Here is a 16,072-nt window from a genome sequence, read left to right on the forward strand (position 1 = left end):
GGATACAGGATGGGTTGAAGACGATTACAAGGAAGAATAGGAATGTAAAGAACTTGCAGCCAGAGGGAACAGGGGATAGATTGGAGAATAGCACCTTTACCAGCAAAAAGGCAGGTCTATGTGATTGGGGACTCTTTACTGAGAAGATGACAGGTTTCAGAGTAGCAGCCATGTTAGTCTGTATTCGCAAAAAGAAAAGAAGTACTTGTGGCACCTTAGAGATTAACAAATTTATTAGAGCATAAGCTTTCGTGAACTACAGCTCACTTCATCGGATGATCATCTTAAGTGATCACTCTCCTTACAGTGTGTATGATAAAACCTATTGTTTCATGTTCTCTGTGTGTGTATATAAATCTCTCCACTGTATTTTCCACTGAATGCATCCGATGAAGTGAGCTGTAGTTCATGGAAGCTTATGCTCTAATAAATTTTTTAGTCTCTCAGGTGCCACAAGTACTCCTTTTCTTTTTACTGAGAAGAATAGGCCTGTAACCAGAGCTGATCCAGAGAATAGAAGGGTGTGCTATCTTCCAGGTGCTAAGATACGGGATGTAGACCTGAGGTTGAAAAGGATCCTAAAGGGAGCGGGAAAGAATCCCCTAATTATCCTTCATGTGGGAACAAATGATACGGCTAGATTCTCATTGGAAAGTATTAAGGGAGATTATGTTAGGCTGGGGAAGATGATTAAGGAAATCGAGGCTCAGGTAATCTTTAGTGGGATTCTGACTGTTCCTAGAGAAGGGTAACAAAGGTGTGACAAGATTATGACTATCAACAGATGGCGTAGGCAGTGGTGCTATAAGGAGGGCTTTGGGATGTATGGCCACTGTGAGGCATTCATGGACAGAGGAAAGTTCTCTCGGAAGGGACTTCATCTGAGTAGGGAAGGAAATAGATTTCTAGGACAGATGATGTCACAACTGATTAAGAGAGCTTTAAACTAGGAATCTGGGGGAGATGGTTGGGAGATGTCCAGGTAATCTCCACACCATATTTTAGCATTGAGAGGGAAGAAAACAAAGTAAGAAAGGATACAGCCGTGGGTAGGAGAATGGATGTAAGGAGGAAGGGCAGTGTGGATACCGGTCTAATAGGTTATGCTGGCTGTAGAATGACCATGTCTAATATGGTACAGAATGTGAGCGAGGCCAAACAGCAAAAATTAAGATGTTTGTACAACAATGCGAGGAGCCTAGGTAACAAAGTGGAGGAACTAGAGCTACTGGTGCAGGAAGTGAAACCAGATATTATAGGGATAACAGAAACATGGTGGAATAGTAGTCATGACTGGACTACAGGTATTGAAGGGTATGTGCTGTTTAGGAAAGACTGAAATAAAGGTAAAGGTGGTGGAGTAGCATTGTATATCAAGATGAGGTAGAATGTAAAGAAATAAGAAGCGATGGAATGGATAAGACAGAGTCCCTCTGGGCAAAAATTACATTGGGGAAGAAAACTATTTGAGCCTCCCCTGGGACAGTGCTTGGGGTGTGCTATAGACCGCAGGGATCTAATTTGGATATGGATAGAGCCCTTTTTAATGTTTTTAATAAAGTAAATACTAATGGAAACTGCGTGATCATGGGAGACTTTAATTTCCCAGATATAGACTGGAGGACCAGTGCAAGTAATAATAATAGGGCTCATATTTTCCTAGATGTGATAGCTGATGGATTCCTTCATCAATTAGTTGCTGAACCGACTAGAAAGGATGCCATTTTAGATTTGGTTTTGGTGAGTAGTGAGGACCTCATAGAAGAAATTGTTGTAGGGGATAATCTTGGTTCCAGTGATCATGAGCTAATTCAGTTCAAATTGAATGGAAGGATTAACAAAAATAAATCTGCAACTAGGGTTTTTGATTTCAAAAGGGCTGACTTTCAAAAATTAAGGAAATTAGTTAGGGAAGTGGATTGGACTGAAGAACTTATGGATCTAAAGGCAGAGGAGACCTGGGATTACTTTAAATCAAAGTTGCAGAAGCTAGAAGCCTGCATCCCAAAAAAGGGGAAAAAATTCATAGCAAGGAGTTGTAGACCAAGCTGGATGACCAAACATCTCAGAGAGGTGATTAAGAAAAAGCAGAAAGTATACAGGGAGTGGAAGATGGGAGGGATCAGCAAGGAAAGGTACCTTATTGAGGTCAGAACATGTAGGGATAAAGTGAGACAGGCTAAAAGTCAAGTAGAGATGGACCTTGCAAAGGGAATTAAAACCAATAGTAAAAGGTTCTATAGCCATATAAATAAGAAGAAAACAAAGAAAGAAGAAGTGGGACCGCCAAATACTAAGGATGGAGTGGAGGTTAAGGATAATTAAGCATGGCCCAATATCTAAACAAATATTTTGTCTCAGTCTTTAATAAGGCTAAAGAGGATCTTAGGGATAATGGTAGCATGACAAATGGGAATGAGTATATGAAGGTAGATATTACCATATCTGAGGTAGAAGCGAAACTTAAACAGCTTAATGGGACTAAATCGGGGGGGGGGGTCCAGATAATCTTCATCCAAGAATATTAAAGGAATCGGCACCTGAAATTGCAAGCCCATTAGCAAGAATTTTTAATGAGTCTGTAAACTCAGGGGTTGTACTGTATGACTGGAGAATCGCTAACATAGTTCCTATTTTTAAGAAAGGGAAAAAAGGTGATCCGGGTAACTACAGGCCTGTTAGTTTGACATCTGTAGTATGCAAGGTCCTGGAAAAAAATTTGAAGGAGAAAGTAGTTAAGGACATTGAGGTCAATGGTAAATGGGATAAAATACAACATGGTTTTACAAAAGGTAGATCGTGCCAAACCAACCTGATCTCCTTCTTTGAGAAAGTAACAGATTTTTAGACAAAGGAAACTCAGTGGATCTAATTTACCTAGATTTCAGTAAGGCGTTTGATACGGTGCCACATGGGAAATTATTAGTTAAATTGGAAAAGATGGGGAACACTATGAAAATTGAAAGGTGGATAAGGAATTGGTTAAAGGGGAGACTACAATGGGTCCTACTGAAAGGTGAACTGTCAGGCTGGAGGGAGGTTACCAGTGGAGTTCCTCAAGGATCAGTTTTGGGACCAATCTTATTTAATCTTTTCATTATTGACCTCAGCACAAAAAGTGGGAGTGTGCTAATAAAGTTTGTGGATGATACAAAGCTGGGAGGTATTGCCAATTTAGAGAAGGACTGGGATATCATACAGGAGGATCTGGATGACCTTGTAAACTGGAGTAATAAAAATAGAATGAAATTTAACAGTGAGAAGTGTAAGGATATTTATTTAGGGATTAATAACAAGAATTTAAGTTATAAGCTGGGGATGCATCCATTAGAAGTAACAGAGGAGGAGAAAGACCTTGGAGTATTGGTTGATCATAGGATGACTATGCGCCGCCAATGTGATATGGCCGTGAAAAAAGCTAATGTGGTCTTGGGATGCATCAGCAGTGGTATTTCCAGTAGAGATAAGGAGGTTTTAGTATCATTATACAAGGCACTGGTGAGACCTCACCTGGAATACTGTGTGCAGTTCTGGTCTCCCATGTTTAAGAAGGATGAATTCAAAGTGGAACAGGTAAAGAGAAGGGCTACTAGGATGATCCGAGGAATGGAAAACTTGTCTTATGAAAGGAGACTCAAGGAGCTTGGCTTGTTTAGCCTAAGTAAAAGAAGGTTGAGGGGAGATATGATTGCCCTCTATAAATATATCAGAGGGATAAATACAGGAGAGGGAGAGGAATTATTTAAGCTCAGTACCAGTGTGGACACAAGAACAAATGGATATAAACTGGTCATTGGGAAATTTAGACTTGAAATTAGACAAAGGTTTCTAACCATCAGAGGAGTGAAGTTTTGGAATAGCCTTCCAAGGGAAGCAGTGGGGGCAAAAGATCTATCTGGCTTTAAGATTAAACTTGATAAGTTTATGGAGCAGATGGTATGATGGGATAACATGATTTTGGTAATTAATTGATCTTTAAATATTCATGGTAAATAGGCCCAATGGCCTGTGATGGGATGTTAGATGGGGTGGGATCTGAGTTACTACAGAGAATTCTTTCCTGGGTATCTGGCTGGTGAATCTTGCCCATATGCTCAGGGTTTAGCTGATTGTCATATTTAGGGTTGGGAAGGAATTTTCCTCCAGGGCAGATAGGAAGAGGCCCTGGAAGTTTTTTGCCTTCCTCTGTAGCACGGGGCACAGGTCACTTGTTGGAGAATTCTCTGTTCCTTGAAGTTTTTAAACCACTTCAGTGGTTTAAGAGGACTTCAGTAGCTCAGACATAGGTGAGAGGTTTTTTGCAGGAGTGGGTGAATGAGATTCTGTGGCCTGCGTTGTGCAGGAGGTCGGACTAGATGATCATAATCATCCCTTCTGACCTTAGTATCTATGAATCTATGAAACAGAGACTGTCTGAACTCTTAGCATAACTTTGCCCTCATGAAAGGTGCACTACTTCCCAATAAGACCATGATCTCTGAAAATGCTCCTCACCAAAGTGATTGCAACCAAGATAACAACATTTAAAGACAGAAAATTTAAGAACACTTCTCCCAAAGGACCAAAAGGAGACTTAGGACATTTGATACAATAATTAGGTTCCATGATGGAGTGCTCATTGGTGTAAACTTGAGAAGTAGGGAGCTCAAAGAAATCTTCTATCCGAATGAGAGAAATATCTGAATCCGGAAAATGTGCCTACTTGAGTCTTTAGTGGTCTGGAACTACCTACCACTTGGATTTTAGAGTATGATGTTTTGGGCTGACATTAAGAATTTCCTGTAAGCATACCAGAATAAATACGCTGTCTTCGTTTAGACTTCATCCATTCATGGTCATGGTTTAGCACTATGTCTCACCTATAGACTGGGCACATAAAGATGCCCTATTTGTGGAATACTTTTTCAAGGCTAAGGGCATGATGTAAACACATCTGAATAACCTATTTAACTTACTCTGGATTAACAGAAAAAGGCATTCATACTTTTGGTCATGTGAGAAAATGTATGATTGTAGCAATGGCTTTTTAATTTCTTCATCTGGAAAAAGACTTCAGTATCTCAGCAGCTGGATGCAAGCAGGTCCATTCAGGGGAAGAAGGGAAATTCTCCATTTGAAGATCTTGGGCTGTTCACTCCATTCTCACAGATCCATCTTTAGCTTGCTTAAGTAGCTGCTATGATATTTGTTACCTATTTTCTGTAGTGCCTGAGAATACAAAAGATTATTTTCCTACCTCTCTTTCTCTCTCCTTTCTTCTTTTGCCAGGAACATGGAAAATGAGATGTCCACAGCTGGGTGGAGGATACGTTACCTTCTTTCTTGTTGACAAAAGCTGCTGTGAAAGTGTTGTCAGACATCACTGGTACATCTTGGCTGACCAGGACTCATAGCTTTGACCTTGATCCAATAAATAGTGTATTGGAGGTCTGTTGTTCCATTAATATTGGATGAAATCGTTCCCTGAATGATCTTACCTGATTTTGACGCTGGCATCAATTTTCTTTGCCAAACCTTTGATTCTGACATACTCCGAGTACCCTTTGGCTATGGTTCAAGGGAAGAAAAGGGTGATGTATCCGTTGGGCTCAATAAATTAGGAAACTTTTGGAGAGCACCTATATGCAAGCAGAGTCAGATGCATTGTAATCTGTAAAATTCCCATTAGAAGAAAGAAAATTTGGGGGTAAGTTAGGACAGATTCTAGAATAGGAAAATATATCTATATGTAAAAGGACTGTGGACTTTCCCCACACAGCAGAATATACCTCTAAAAGCAACACAGAAGAAAGGAAAGGAGGCACAGAGAACCATTGATTATTGAATTTTATCAAACAAGGTCCTAGACAAAGCATCTCCCCCTGTCTTTATTAGGAATAAAGGAGACAGGTATGTTTTTCTCCATATCATTGGATTTGTCATATTTCCTTGACATATATTTAATGAGTTTTTTTCAGAATGACAAGGTTTTATTCTAGAATACAATAATAATAAGTAATATTCATCTTGTTAATCTTCATGCACTATAATTTCCATCCAGAATTTGGTAATCTCTTCCCCTTCTCATTTAAGATTTAAGAGAAGAATACAGTAAGGTCACATTATTAAGACTACATTACTTGGGCAAAATATTTTACTTGGCATTTATGTCTGTACTATGAAACAAAACACCTTGTTATACCTATATTGTTTGCTTACCAGTTTTCAAAATAAAATAAGCAATTCACAAAGACTATCCCAATAATTAACTCAAATGAGTGGTGTTCTGCCCTATGTCCAGCCACTCTGCTATTCACAGTTCTTTTTACAGCACTTAGTTTTAGCTCTGCACTCAGCATATATTTAATTTACTATTTTTAGCAGCTACTATGATTTTAAGAGATGGTCTTTCGATATCTTCATCTATTGAATAGTTCCTGTGCAGTTCTGCTCCCTTACTATAAAAGAAACTATAGAAATAGAGAAGGTGCACTAGAGGGCACTCTAAATGATACACAGACTAAAGTTCTCAATTATTTAAAAAGGTTAGAGAAACTTAGTTCATGATCTTTATGAGAAGGATGGGAGCTCACCAAGGTATATAATGTCTAAGGGGAACATTGTGAATACATGATGAAAGACTAAACTGGTTTGGAATGCCTGAACAAGAGTGCATCAATATAAGGAAAAGAAAGTCCAGCCAGTAAAGCATCGGAGGCTGATTTGCCTATGGTAGCTAATGTATAAAATCAGCTGCTGTATTAATTATAGTGAAACATATATTAAACTAGTGGTGGGCAACCTGCGGCCTGCAGTCCGCACACAGCCCACCAGGGTAATCCGCTGGCAGGCCGCCAGACAGTTTGTTTACATTTGCACAGCCTCCCACAGCACCCAGTGGCTGCGGTTCGCCATTCCCAGGGAAAGTGGCCTGGACATTGAAGCACTCTGGAAGGGGGAACTAAACTCTTTTACTGAAGAGCTGGGGCTAGAATGGCCCTGAGAGGGTGAAGACATTGCCTCCAGGGAAGGAGCCCTGGGACACCGCACTAGTCCGGATTAGGGACAAAGTGAGAGATATGTTACAGAGGGCACTGAGAGAGGCCCTTGTTGGACTTGTACTCCAAAAGGGGTTTGCTTTTCTTTTATGTCACAGACAGACTGTGTATGACTTGGCCGGAGAACTGAGTCAGTGAAGACCCACCCAAGTAGGTGGAGAGAGAGTGCAGGCACATACACTTGGCAAGGGGGCACTCGCGAGAGTTGAGTGCAACACTGTCACTGTGTGTATGTGAGAGAGAGAGAGATCCATTTGACATTTGTCTTTGAGATTAGTATTGAAATATCTTTTATGATCCTCATGTTGACTTATATATCCTATCCCAGAAACCCAGGTAGAATCATAGAATCATAGAATATCAGGGTTGGAAGGGACCCCAGAAGGTCATCTAGTCCAACCCCCTGCTCAAAGCAGGACCAAGTCCCAGTTAAATCATCCCAGCTAGGGCTTTGTCAAGCCTGACCTTAAAAACCTCTAAGGAAGGAGATTCTACCACCTCCCTAGGTAACGCATTCCAGTGTTTCACCACCCTCTTAGTGAAAAAGTTTTTCCTAATATCCAATCTAAACCTCCCCCATTGCAACTTGAGACCATTACTCCTCGTTCTGTCATCTGCTACCATTGAGAACAGTCTAGAGCCATCCTCTTTGAAACCCCCTTTCAGGTAGTTGAAAGCAGCTATCAAATCCCCCCTCATTCTTCTCTTCTGCAGACTAAACAATCCCAGCTCCCTCAGCCTCTCCTCATAAGTCATGTAATAGTGCATTTCCATAGGAGAAGGCAATCAGGGCCAGTGTTAATATTAAAATCAACATATTTAAGAAAAGTTACAACTTGTGGTTGATTAGCCATTTATAATATTTAATATAACCATATAATATCATAATAATGGGTAAGATATAAGTACTTATATAGAATTGAACACTGTAGATCTCAAAAGCTTTCTCTGTGCTCTGGTCAACATTTGAATGAGAGACATCCCTGGGAAAACTTAGGAGGCTATAGGAAATGCCCTACAAAGAGATTAATGGAGACACTGTGTTACTGGAGGTTTTTGGTTTTTTTTTTTGGTGGAGACTTTAAACCTAGGTTCTTGCCACTTGTGATCTTTAAAAGTCTGTGATTTAAAAGTCAGATTCCAGAGTGGATAATTTTACACTGAAACTGATTTAAAGAAGATCAGTTACCACATCTTTTACATCTGGTCCTAAATTGCTACATCTTCCCCAGACACAGTGGCACTGTAGTCATGACTGAAAAAATTCCCAGGATACTTTGTAATCACTTGGGATGAAAGGTACTATATAGATAGAGAGATAGTTAGAACACTTAGATTCCACTGGCTTGGGACTTTCTCTGCAAGCAGTAGACTCTTTCAAAGTATAACATGGGGAATTCTATTAGAATTTTTCACACTGGTGGAGCATTTTAAGGATACCCACTATTCCACCCCCCCCATATTGCATGGATGAAGATATGAAAACGTGACTTCACATATAAGCATTGTAGAAAAGGAATTAAATATTCTGAGGGAAAACAATTCTTGTCCTGACTCAGTCCAGGATCTTCCCTAGATCCTACTGGCATAGACCAAGGGAAAGGGATCCTGGTAGCAAATGTCCACTGGGATTGGGAATGCTCTCTTCCATCAGGTGGCCTGCAGCTAGCCCATTGAACCCAGGAAGTGTCTGTATGGGTGGCAGTCTAGGCAGCTTCCACCTGCAGGACTCCTCTCCTTGGCAGAAGCCTTGATGGTAGACGGGTAATGGTACTACTATCTGCTTTCTCTCTGATTATTATCATATGGAGTCCAGCAGGCCAGGCTGATTCACTAAGATACAATTTGCAGCTCCCTGACTCATAAAGAGTCAATCTTGCTCAGTGTGGCACAACTGAAATGTGGAATCAAACCCCATGGACTCCTAATTTCCCATCATTCCAAGAATTCCTGTGCTTATAATTGATACCTCTGAATTCATGATTAGGTTGCTATATTCCATTTTCTTTCCCTTATAGAAATGCAAAGCAAGAGTAAGGCTTATATTGTAGTTTTGAAAATAACAGTGATTGAAAATCTTTTGTAGGTGAATTAGTATAGCAACCATGGGTAGCAAAGAATGATGTAAGACCAGAAACAGGAGATGTGATTAATACAAAATTGTGTAGGAAACAGAATATTTGGCATTGATCAACTCATAAATAATAACTATTAATGATGCTCCATGTTTTAAAGAATGCCAGGGTTTGTATACTGAAAAGTCATGGGTGGTGATCAAGACATCACATCTTCTGACTGGAAGCATTAGCAAAATCAATGAAATATAATTAACACCTCCCCATAGTGTACACTGCGAAACTGGGTAGGGTAGAAATGACACAAAACAGCAGACTACCAATATGCTGCTGAAAGAAAATATCTGAATTAAAAAAAAAATTAGTTTATCAGAAATTATATGAATAGTCCAGCAATGAAAATTTGTGAATATATCTGGAGTAAGAATAATTGTCGGTTCCCTTTCTATCACATATGGTATATATCCAAGCAGTTGGTCCCATTTGAAATATCATTCCCCTTTGCTCACATTAATTGATACACATGGAGGTGTGGACTTGGTTAAACCCCATCCTGTTTCGAGGTGTGAAGCATGGCCAACATTGCAGTCAAGAAGTGCCAGCAGCTGTATTACAACCTCTGTATAGGGGAGGAGAGTAGGAGAAGGTATCCTCTCCCCCTCACCTCACACCCCCAGAGAGAGGAAGCTCTAATATTGCTCTTAATTTAGAAGCATCTTTCCAGTGAAGGAAAACAATTTCCTTTAATAGATGCAGATATCACAATAGCTTTCCGGGAAAAAGCAGTGTCTAAACCAATCAGCAGTGATTCTGATTTTAGGCAACATAAGGGAAGTTTTAGCACTTACATTAATTTTGTGTGACTCTTCCCCAAAAATAAATATTCACGTGAACAATGGGATATCATTTGTGCACTGTAAGGGTACTAGTGCTTGATTTACAAAACCATTAAGATTAGTGTTGATCCCAGTAGATCTAATAGATGTCTATAAAGTTTTAGAGAGAAAGGGCTAAAAAATTGACTTAGATGATGGATAAGGAATTAACTGTTCTGAAACATTTTGTCTACTTAAGTCCCAAATGAATTTTTTGCAGGTAATTAGCAGGTTTTGTTTCTTCCAAGCAGCTCCAGGCTTAAGCAACTCAGGAGGAGGAAGATATTTTACATACTAATGCCTTTATGCCATTTTGGTAGTAACTGCTCTCTTGCATTTGAAGTTTCACTGTCCTTACCCACATGTGAAAGTGTCCCAAAAAAAGCTTCAAGCAACCGTGAAGGCAATATGGATGTCGGTATTTATCACACCCTACATTTATATGAGCAACATATTTACAAACATACACTATGTCTCAAAGCTAACATCAAATTGCCCATTATTCATGTGAAAAATCCTTTTGTCAACAAAACCTGTTACTTCGATGAAGGCTTTAGAGAGAAGATAATGGGTTCAATTTAGACCTTGTTAAATTGAGGTCAGAGACAAGCTTAATTGAGGGATTAGTTGAAAGAAGAAAAGTCTGGACAAGAAAAGAATTGTGAGCCATTGGCATAAAAATAGTTGTAGTCATGTAGGTGGATGTAATCACCCAGAAATAGCATGTAACAGAAGAAGAGGAATGAGCCAAGGATGAAGAGACCCTAATTGAGACAGATAGAAGGTAAGAAGAGGGTCCCTGAAAGAGAAGCTGTATGAACAACCAGGGTGGTACACAGAGAACAGGAGAAGACAACATCTGAAAAACACAGGTACAATGTGATTTTGTGTCAGTGGTGGCAACTGTTGAAAGGATGGAATAGAGGCCCAGAGATTTGGCAACAATTTTTTCTAGAGATTATGGGGAAAGCAGTAGCTAGATTAAAGGAGATGCAGGAAGGAATTGGAGGAGAGGACCTGGAGGCCATGGCTGCAAATGGTATACGCCATAACTTAACAAGTGAAGAGAAGACTCCATTCACAAGTTTCTTCTCAGGGTCTTCCATCATTCTAAGTACCTGGAAGTTCTTTCCCATCCAGCAGTTGCATGACCCTCATAATTAGCAACATAAGAATGGCCATACTGGTCAGACCAAAGGTCCATCTATCCCAGTATCCTCTCTTCTTAAATGGCCAATGCCAGGTATCCCAGAGGGAATGAGCATTACAGGTAATCATCAAATGATTCATCCCCAGTTGCCCATTCCCAGCTTCTGTCAAACACAGTTTGGGACACCATTCCTACCTATCCTGGCCAATAACCATTGATGGAGCTATCCTCCATGAATTTATCTAGTTCTTTTTTGAACCCTGTTATAGTTTTGGCTTTCACAACATCCTCTGGCAAAGAGTTCCACTGGTTGATTGTGCATTGTGTGAATAAATACTTCCTTTTGCTTGTTTTAAATCTGCTGCCTATTAATTTCATGTGGTGACCCTTAGTTCTTCTGTTATGAGAAGGAGTAAATAATACTTCCTTATTTACTTTCTCTACATCAGTCATGACTTTATAGACATTTATCATATTCCCCCTTAGTCATCTCTTTTCCAAACTGAAAAGTCCCAGTCTTATTAATCTCTCCTCATATGGCAGCTGTTCAATATCCCTAATCATTTTTCTTGCCCTTTTCTGAACCTTTTCCAATTCCAATATACCTTTTTTGAGACGGGGCAACCACATCTGCACACTGTATTCAAGATGTGGGCATACTGTGTATTTATATAGAGGCAATATGATATTTTCTGTCTTATTATCTATCCCTTTCTTAATGATTTCCAACATTCTATTAGCTCTTTTGACTGCTGCTGCATATTGAGTGAATGTTTTCAAAGAACTATTCACAAAGACTCCAAGATCTCTTTCTTAAGTGGTAACAGGTAATTTAGACCCCATCATTTTATATGTATAGTTGGGATTATGTTTTCGAAGGTCCATTACTTTGCATTTATCAACATTGAATTTCATCTGCCATTTATAATGACAGGTTTCAGAATAGCAGCTGTGTTAGTCTGTATTCATAAAAAGAAAAGGAGTACTTGTGGCACCTTAGAGACTAACAAATTTATTTGAGCATAAGCTTTCTTGATGAAGTGAGCTGTGCCACAAGTACTCCTTTTCTATCTGCCATTTAGTTGCCCAGTCACCCAGTTTTCTGAGATCCCTTTGTAGCACATTGTATTCTGCTTTGGACTTAACTGTCTTGAGTAGTATCTGTATTTGTATCATTCACAAATTTTGCCACCTCACTGTTTACCCCATTTTCCAGATCATTTATGAATATGTTGAACAGCACTGGTCTCAGTACAGATCCTGAAGGACACCAGAATTTACCTCTCTTTTTTCTGAAAACTGACCATTTATTCCTACCCTTTGTTTCCTATCTTGTAACCAGTTACCAGTCCATGAAAGGACCTTCCCTTTTATCCCTTGACAACTTACTTTGTTTAAAAGCCTTTGGTGAGGGACCTTGTCAAAGATTTTCTGAAACTTTAAGTACACAGTATCCATGGATCCCCCAGACCTATCTTTAAAATGCCAGAACTTGGAACAGAGATGTTTTGGCCCAGGACTACCCTTTAAAGTGTAATGGAAAATAAAGCCCATGTATGCTGAGCCATGCATTACTATATATATGGGTGGGCTGTCCATCACTGGGCCTCGATATACAATGGTCAGGTTGTGAATTATCAATGGACATAATTGGCAACCATTAATTTCAATGTAATATTTTTTCATCTTATTCCTCTGCCCATATTTTTACACTAAAGGGTAGTCAGGCCCCAGCTGTCTGGTAACATCTTGCTGCTGGTTCCTAACAAAAAGCATCTGGCCATTACAGACAACAACCAGTCATTATTTTTGACATGCTTTATTTTATTTCATTGAATAAAAATGTCTTGCTCGTTCAGTTTGAATGACACAGCAGTAATGGATGGTTATAAGGTAGCTATTTGTACATAAGTGAAAAGTATTTCTCTCTGCATATTTAATCTGTTGAATTTAACACTTGTTGATACTTTTATCAAGAGTCACATAGCTGCCTAAATTATTAAGGTCAACATTTGCAAAAGCTTGAGCAGGGGCAAACTTCTATTTGGGCAGCCACGTAAGGGAGCATCCCAGAAGGAAATGGCCATCCTGGAGAAAATCAAGGGTTGTAGATTAGCACATCCAAAATGGGTTGGGCTCTTCCCTCCACCCTCACAAACACCAAGATTGTATACAAACAAGGGAATATTTATTGGAGAAAGGGAGCACAATCATAAACTTGTGAAAATACAACATTATATATAATGTAAATAAAGAATAAAATACCCTGAATCACCACTCCAATAACTTTGTCAGCAGTCCACCTAACTCCCTTTCCAGATGCCAGCAAGAATATCTGACAGATGACCATGCCACCTCACCCATTTACCAAGCCCCATTCATGGTTTGGTCAGTGAGTAGCAGCAGTCCAATGTCACTTTGTAGGTCTGTCTCCAGTCCTAAGTAAGCTTACTGCTGGCTCTACCTGGAAGCTTTTCCAGCATAGTGATTCATTTTTAGGTGCTGGATAAAGCAGAGCCTCACTCGAGTCCGTTCAGTTGTTCTCTGCATTTTCTCTTGCAGTAGAATCCTCTATATTCTGTCTCACAGTAAAGTCCTCATTTTGCCTTGTTTTTCGCAGTAAAGTTTCCAAGAGAAGAGAGCAAAGAGCATTTAGGATCCATAAACAGCATCCTGCATAATTCAAAAACAATGTTCCCCTCTATGGGAATCCCTACCTCCCCAAATCCAAGTTTATATATAGTTATGGTGACCTCCCAAGTGTCAGTAAAGGAAGTGTGGATAGGTAGGCTATGCAAATGAAACTCTCTATGGCAGCACTTTTCTCTTTTCACCAATAGAGGAAGTAAAGAGCTTGTTTCCCTCTGGAGCTTCTGGTGATAGGGTTTACAGTTTCATGGCAAAAGAAAAGTTCAGAACCTCTAAATGACAGCAAGATATATTCTGCATGCCACCAATTAGTGAGGCCAGAGGCATGACTAAATAAGTAGCTGCAAATTATGCTGAAAAAAACATGTAATAGCTTCTCCACAGACTGTGTATGCTTTAAATAGACGAGAGTACGGCATAAGAGCTTCCATCACAGAAATGTAGAGCTTTGTGGGGACCTTGAGAAGTCATCAACTTCATCTCCTGGTACTGAAGCAGAACCAAGTTAATCTAGATCATCCGTGACAGATGTTTTCCAAGCTGTTTTGAAAAGCTACAATTATGGGGATTCCATAACCTCAGTTCTAGAGTTTAACTACACTTTTAGTTAGAAAGTTTATCCTAATATCTAACCTAAATCTCCCTTAGTGCAGATTAAGCTCATTATTTTTTGTGCTACCATTAGTGGAATGGAGGACAATTGATCATCATCCTCTTTATAACAGCCCCTTAACATATTTGATGACTTATCAGGTCCTTTTCCAATTTTCTTTTCTCAGGACAAAGTGTTTAACTTTTCCTTACAGGTCAGGTTTTCTAAACCTTTTATCATATTTGTTGTTCTCGTATGGACTCTAATTTTTCCAGATATTTCCTAAAGTGTTGCACTCAGAACTGGACAAGGAATGCATAGGATGAAGTGAGCTGTAGGTCACGAAAGCTTATCCTCAAATAAATGTATTAGTCTCTAAGGTGCCACAAGTCCTCCTTTTCTTTGTACCCCAGCTGTGGCTTCTCCATTGCAGAATATAGTGGTACAATTGCCTCCCAAGTCTTACAAATGACACTGCTGTTAATACACCTCAGAATGATATTAACCTTTTTTGCAACTGCATCACATGGTGGACTCATATTCAATTTGTGATCCACTGTAACTCCCAGATACTTTTCAGCAGTACAGCCACATAGTCTGTTATTCCCCATTTTCTAGTTGTGTATTTGATTTTTCCTTCCTAAGTGAAGGACTTTTCAATGATCTTTATTGAATTTCCCCTTATTGATTTCAGACCAATTCATTAACTTTTCAAGGTCATTTTGAATTTGAATCCTGTCATACAAAGTGCTTGCAAACTCTCCCATTTACAAGTTTTGTAAGCATACTCTCCACTCCATTATCCAAGTCATTAATGAAAATATTGACTAGTACCAGACCTAGGATTTACCCTTGTGGGACCCTATTTGACATGTCTTCCCACTTTGACCGTGAACCATTGAAAAATACACGGAGTACTGTCTTTCAAGTAGTTACACACTCTTCTAATAATAATTTAGTACAGACTATATTTTCATAGTTTGCTCATGAGACTGTCATGTGAACTATTCAAAAACCTCATTAAAATCAAGATATATCGTATTTACTGTTTCCCCACAATCCATTAGGCTAGTAACCTCATCAAAGACTGAAATTTTGATGGTTTGGCATGATCTTGAGAAATCCATGCTGGCTATTCCTTATAACCCTATGAACCCCTAGGTGCTTACAAATTGATTTTTTCTTTCCAGGTATTGTAATAAGGGTGACTGGTGTATAATTCCCGGTGTCCTCTTTGTTCCTTTTTAAAAAGATAGTGTGATGGGTTGGAGCACAGAAACCCCTTGGGGCTGCCAACTGATGTGCCAAGACTACTTCTGTTCCTGCTTTCCTGCCCAGGCAGCTTGAGACTTCAGTGCCCTGCCTGGTTTGAGCCACGCCCGCTAGCTGCTGCAAACCTAGACCCAAGTCTGAATCATGTCCCATAACAGCTGTAGGCATAATTGAAAGCAGCTTAAGAAGTGTTCCTGTCTTTAACATTCAGATGCCAACTCCCAATGGGTCCAAACGCCAAATAAATTTGTTTTACCTTGTATAAGCTTATATAAATTGTTCACCCTCTAACACACTGATAGAGAGCTATGCACAGCTGCTTGCCCCTCCCAGGTATAATACATACTCTGGGTTAATTAATAAGTAAAAAATGATTTTATTAATATAGAAAGTAGGATTCAAGTGGTTCCAAGTAGTAACAG

Source organism: Dermochelys coriacea, chromosome 1 (assembly GCF_009764565.3).
Source record: "Dermochelys coriacea isolate rDerCor1 chromosome 1, rDerCor1.pri.v4, whole genome shotgun sequence".
Lineage (NCBI taxonomy): Eukaryota > Metazoa > Chordata > Testudines > Dermochelyidae > Dermochelys > Dermochelys coriacea.